Genomic DNA, 6,766 nt, shown 5'->3' on the forward strand with positions numbered 1-6,766 from the left:
TTCCTCAATCCTTAGTGCCATGTTTTTTTTTATTGTCAGTACTGCAGTTTTCTTGTCTTCTTTTATATATTTTTTTGGTGTAAAGCAGTTTGTGTTGTCACTTGTCTGTGTATGAAAAGTGTTATGTAAATAAAGTTTGATTGAACTATACAAACGTTCCTGGAAGACATTTGATTTTGATTTGATTTTTATTAAGGATCCCCATTAGCTGGTTGCCACAACAACCCACTAGTCTTCCTGGGGTCCACAAACTCAATACAATTACAAGTCAAAGAATATAATTATAACTACACATTCTGACAGTAAAATTGCATTTGTGTACAAACACATTCCTTTTGGTGAGCAAATTTTAATCATGCGCAAACGAGTAATCACAATCTATTATTTGGTCTAGTAGCTATAATAAAAGTTCTTACAAACAGGTTACAGGTTAGCAAAGTTATTTCTGGTTGAAAGCATACGGGTTGAAATGTCTTTTTAAAAATTGGTTCTTATAAAAAGAAAAATTAAAAACATTTTTAATTATCCATTCATCCATCCATTTTTTACCGCTTGTCCCTTTAGGGGTCGCGTGGATTTTTAATGATTTTGTTATGCAAATTTTATTTATGAAAGCAAATAATCACCTGTGATTAACCATGATTAATCCAAATTGAAAATGTCATTAATGTGATTTTTTTTTTTTAACAATCGTTTGACAGCCATTTTTTAGACTTTTGTTGTCATGTATTATGCATACTTTTTTCTAATGTATTATCCCAACGGAACCTAATGATTCGATTCTTGGGGTGACAATTTGATTCAGAATTCTCGATTGAAACCAATTCTCGCAATATATTATTTGGTATACTAATTATAAGAAAAGCTCCTTCTGGTCGCAGGGATATGGCCTGTTAGATGGTTCCTATAAAAAAAATTAATGGAAAAAAAAAGTTTGAATGTTTTTCTTAAGCAAAGTTTAGTAAGTAAAGCAAGTAATCACCTGTGATTAATCCAAATTCAAAATTTGATTAATCTGATTTTTTTTTAAAACCTAATCATTAGTACTTTTGTTGTCATGTATTATGCTTACTTTATTTCTGATGTATTATCCCACAAGAACCTAACGATTCGATTTGTTTCTGATTCTTGGGGTGACAATTTGATTCAGAATCGATTCACAACTCAACGCGATTCTCGCAATGTATTATTATACCAAAACTTTTTTCAAAATAGGTTATAGGTTAGAAAAGCTCTTCTTGGTTGCGAGGATTTGGCCTAAAAACCTCTTTGAAAAAATTGGTTCTTATAAAAAAATATATGGATAAAAACTCATTTTTGTATTATTTTATTAAGCACATTTTTGTTATAAAGGCAAGTAATCCCCTGTGATTAATGATGATTAATTCAAATATCAAAATGTAATTGACTGATTTAAAAAAAAAAAATAATTTGACACTCCTATTTTAAACCTTTTACTGTCATGTATTCATTTATGAGGTGTTACCCCAACAGAATGTAATGCCATCCATCCATCCATCCATCCATCATCTTCCGCTTATCCGAGGTCGGGTCGCGGGGGCAACAGCCTAAGCAGGGAAACCCAGACTTCCCTCTCCCCAGCCACTTCGTCTAGCTCTTCCCGGGGGATCCCGAGGCGTTCCCAGGCCAGCCGGGAGACATAGTCTTCCCAACGTGTCCTGGGTCTTCCCCGTGGCCTCCTACCGGTTGGACGTGCCCTAAACACCTCCCTAGGGAGGCGTTCGGGTGGCATCCTGACCAGATGCCCAAACCACCTCATCTGGCTCCTCTCGATGTGGAGGAGCAGCGGCTTTACTTTGAGTTCCTCCCGGATGGCAGAGCTTCTCACCCTATCTCTAAGGGAGAGCCCCGCCACCCGGCGGAGGAAACTCATTTCGGCCGCTTGTACCCGTGATCTTATCCTTTCGGTCATGACCCAAAGCTCATGACCATAGGTGAGGATGGGAACGTAGATCGACCGGTAAATTGAGAGCTTTGCCTTCCAGCTCAGCTCCTTCTTCACCACAACGGATCGGTACAACGTCCGCATTACTGAAGACGCCGCACCAATCCGCCTGTCGATCTCACGATCCATTCTTCAGAATGTAATGATTCGGCCCAATTCCGATTCTTGGGGTGACAATTCTATTCAGAATTCTCCATTCAACACGATTCTCACAATGTGTTATTTGGTATACTAATTATAATGAAACTTTTCAAAACAGGTTATAGCTTCGAAAAGCTCCTTCTGGTTGCAAGGATTTGGCCTAAAAACGTCTTTTTTTAAATTGTTTCATATAAAAAAATATAGATTAAAAACTCAAATTTTTGTTATTTTCTTAAGAAAATTTTACATTTAAAGGCAAGGGATTGATAATGATTAATTCAAATATTAAAATGTAATTGACAGATTTAAAAAAAATAATAATAATTTTACGGCTCTGATTTATTCTTTTACTGTCATGTATTATGCAAACTTCATTTCTAATGTATTACCCCGACAGAATCTAATGATTCCATCCAATTCCCATTATTGAGGTGACAATTCGATTCAGAATTCTCCATTCAACACGATTCAAATCGATTCTTGCAATGTATAATTTAGCATACTAATTATAATGAAACTTTTCAAAACAGGTTTTTTGTTAGAAAAGCTCCTTCTGGTTGCAAGAATATGGCCTAAAAACATATTTTAAAAAATTGGTTCTTATAAAAAAAATATAGATAAAAAGTAATATTTTATTATTTTCTTAAGCAAACTTTAGTTATAAAAGCAAGTAATCACCTGTGATTAATAATGATAGCAAATATCAAAAGGTAATTTACTTATTTAAAAAAAATAATCATTTGACAGCCCTAAACTTTTATAATGTCATATATTATGCAAACTTCATTTATAATGCATCACTCCAACAAAACCTAACGATTGGATCCAATTCCGATTCTTGGGGTGGCAATTCGATGCAACATCGATTCTCAGCTCAACACATTTCTTGATTTAAACTGATTCTCGGAATTTACTATTTGGTATAGTAACTACCGTATTTTTCCGACTTTAAATACTCAGGAGTGATTTATGTGTGAAATTATTAACACATTACTGTACAATATCAAATAATATTATTTAGCTCATTCACATAAGAAACTACAAACCCCGTTTCCATATGACTTGAGAAATTGTGTTAGATGTAAATATAAACAGAATACAATGATTTGCAAATCATTTTCAACCCATATTCAGTTGAATATGCTACAAAGACAACATATTTGATGTTCAAACTGATAAACCATTTTTTTTTTGCAAATAATCATTAACTTTAAAATTCGATGCCGGCAACACGTGACAAAGAAGTTGGGAAAGGTGGCAATAAATACTGATAAAGTTGAGGAATGCTCATCAAACACTTATGTGGAACATCCCACAGGTGTGCAGGCTAATTGGGAACAGGTGGGTGACATGATTGGCTATAAAAACAGCTTCCATGAAATGCTAAGTAATTCACAAACAGGGACAGGGTGAGCGTCACCACTTTGCAAGCAAATTGTCGAACTGTTGTCAACGAGCTATTGCAAGGAATTTAGGGATTTTACCATCTACGGTCCGTAAAATCATCAAAAGGTTCCAAGAATCTGGAGAAATCACAGCACGTAAGCGATGATATTACGGACTTTTGATCCCTCAGGCCGTACTGCATCAAAAAATTACATCAGTGTGTAAAGGATATAACCACATGGGCTCAGGAATACTTCATAAAACCACTGTCAGTAACTACAGTTGGTCGCTACATCTGTAAGTGTAAGTTAAAACTCTACTGTGCAAAGCCAAACCCATTTATCAACAATATCCTGAAACGCCGCCGGCTTGGCTGGGCCCGAGCTCACCTAAGATGGACTGATGCAAAGCGGAAAGGTGTTCTGTGGTCTGACGAGTCCACATTTCAAATTATATTTGGAAACTGCGGATGTGGTGTCCTCCAGAAAAAAGAGGAAAATTACCATTCAGATTGTTATAGGCGCAAAGTTCAAAAGCCAGCATCTGTGATGGTATGGGGGTGTATTAGTGTCCAAGGCATGGGTAACTTACGCATCTGTGAAGGCACCATTAATGCTGAAAGGTCTATACAGGTTTTGGAGCAACATATGTTGTCATCCAAGCAACGTTGTCATGGACGCCCCTGCTTATTTCAGCAAGACAAGTGTTACAACAGTGTGGCTTCGTAAAAAAAAAGTGCGGGTACTTTCCTGACCCGTTAGCAGTCCAGACCTGTCTCCCATCGAAAATGAGTGGCACAATATGAAGCGTAAAATACGAAGGCGGGGACGCCAGACTGTTGAACGACTGAAGCACTACATAAAAATAGAATGGGAAAGAATTTCCACTTTCAAAGCTTCAACAATTAGTTTCCTCAGTTCCCAAACGTTTATTGAGTGTTGTTAAAAGAAAAAGGTGATGTAACACAGTGGTGAACATACCCTTTCCCAACTACTTTGGCACGTGTTGCAGTCATGAAATTCTAAGTTAATTAATATTTGCAAAAAAAATTTAAGTTTAGGAGTTTGAACATCAAATATCTTGTCTTGTGCATTCAATTGAATATGGGTTGAAAAGGATTTGCAAATCATTGCATTCCGTTTATATTTACATCTAACACAATTTCCCAACTCATACGGAAACAGGGTTTGTAGACGTATAAGATTTCATGAGATTTAGCGATTAGGAGTGACAGATTGTTTGGTAAACGTATAGCATGTTCTATATGTTATAGTTATTTGAATGACTCTTACCAATAATTAAGATCATCAAGACTCCTCTTCCTCCTATCCAGGAGATCGCAAAAAGCCGCTGCCTGACCAGGGTTCTGCAAAGACTCCTCCCACCCCCACCAAGGACTGTTTTCACTGCTGGACTCTAGAAAAAGGTTCCGCAGCCTCCGAAGCAGAACCTCCAGGTTCTGTAACAGCTTCTTCCCTCAGGCCGTAAGACTGTTGAACGCATCATAATTAAATTATCCCCTCAACTCCCCCCCAAAATGGATTAACTCTCTGGAATAAAAAAGACAATATAACATACATCCATAAATGTGGACGCATGTGAAAAAGTGCAATATATTTATCCGTACAGTAATCTATTTATTTATTTATATACATTTATATATATATATATATTTATTTTATATATATATATCTTATTTATACATATTTATTTAATTATATATGCACCTTATTGCTTTTTTTAATCCTACACTACCATGAGCTTATGTAATGAAATTTCGTTCTTATCTGTGCTGTAAAGTTCAAATTTGAATGACAATAAAAAGGAAGTCTAGTCTAGTCTATAATGTTACGTCAACATACCAGGCACCTTCTCAGTTGGTTATTTATGCGTCATATAACGTACACCTATTTTGTTCACTATTTTTTATTTATTTTAAATTGCCTTTCAAATGTCTATTATTGGTGTTGGGTTTTATAAAAAAAAATTCCCTAAAAAATGCGACTTATACTTCAGTGCGATTTATATATGTTTTTTCCCTTCTTTGTTATGCATTTTCGGCAGGTGCGACTTATACTACGGAGCGACTTATACTTCGAAAAATACGGTATAATACAAGTTCTTCAAAACAAGTTACATGTTGAAAAAGTAATTTATGGTTGAAAGGCCATGGCCTAAAAGGTCTTTTTAAAAATTGGATCTCATAAGAAAAAAAAAATTACAAACATTTTTAATTATTTTCTTATTATGAAAGCAAATAATCATTAACCATGATTTATCCAAATTGAAAATTTCATGAATCTGATTTAAAAAAACTAATAATTTGACACCCCTATTTTAGAACCTTTTACTGTCATGTATTATGCAAACTTCATTTCTAATGTATTACCCAAACAGGAACTAATGATTCCACCCAATTCCAATTATTGGGGTGACAATTCGATTCAGTATTCTCGATTCAAATCGATTCTGGCAATGTATTATTTGGTATACTAACTATAACGAAACAGGTTGTAGGTTAAAACAGCTCCTTTTGGTGGCAATATGGCCTAAACATGTATTTGTATAAAAGGGTTCTTGTAAAAAGTAAAAGAAAAAAATATGGTTGTCATTCTTTTCTTAAGCAAAGTTTAGTAAGTAAAGCAATCATGATTAATCCAAATTCAAAATGTGATCAATATGATTAAAAAAATGAATCGTTTGACAGACCTATTTTAAACCTTTTACCTTCATGTATTATGCAAACTTTATTTATTATGCATAACCCCAACAGAACTGTCCGTCTAACAGTAGATCCCACCTCACTCTTAAACAACAAGATGTCCGGTGGGATTCATTGCGGTCATCTACGTCCATGAATGAGTTTTTACCTTAGCAGAGTCGTGAGTAGAGCTCTTGTATCGACCCGAAGAGCGTGTCTCCATTAATGAGGCCTTTTGAAAAACTCTGCCGAGGACAAGACCGTCGTTTACTGCAGGAAAAAAAAAAAAAAATCTTCCAAAACATCGTAAAAAGTAAGACCTTTTATCTTCCCGACGCACAAAAGAACTCACAGAAGACAGGCGTCGTCGTGAAGAATTTAAGACGTGGAAGTTGGTACATACCCGCATGTGGATGTCGGCCGTGAGCCTGCAGGGGCTGGAATGAGCCTGGCTGATGGGAAACAGTCTGCGAAGGCGGAGTTGCTGAGAGCTACCACAGGTTTTCCTATCAATGCAGGGAGGGGGAATGACTCCCCATATTTGAAAAAAAAAAAAAAAAAATCAAAGAAAC

General features: G+C 35.7%; 1 protein-coding gene across 5 annotated transcripts in view; it reads right to left on the minus strand.

Moving 5' to 3' along the window:
• LOC133535943 (aminopeptidase N-like) overlaps nt 1-6,737 on the minus strand; it is a 68,874-nt gene extending 62,137 nt beyond the window's left edge. For 2 of the 5 annotated variants that reach the window (XM_061876065.1, XM_061876032.1), the window contains exons 1-2: nt 6,598-6,737; nt 6,364-6,464 (exon numbers count right to left, since the gene is read on the minus strand). The gene's annotated coding sequence lies outside the window, so the exon portion shown is untranslated. Of the gene's footprint in view, nt 1-6,361; nt 6,465-6,597 lie in introns of all 5 variants that reach the window. The other 3 variants (XM_061876049.1, XM_061876042.1, XM_061876057.1) reach the window with 3 other exon arrangements.
• Nucleotides 6,738-6,766: the final 29 nt, after the last annotated feature.

This window comes from Nerophis ophidion, linkage group LG02, assembly GCF_033978795.1.
Source record: "Nerophis ophidion isolate RoL-2023_Sa linkage group LG02, RoL_Noph_v1.0, whole genome shotgun sequence".
NCBI lineage: Eukaryota > Metazoa > Chordata > Actinopteri > Syngnathiformes > Syngnathidae > Nerophis > Nerophis ophidion.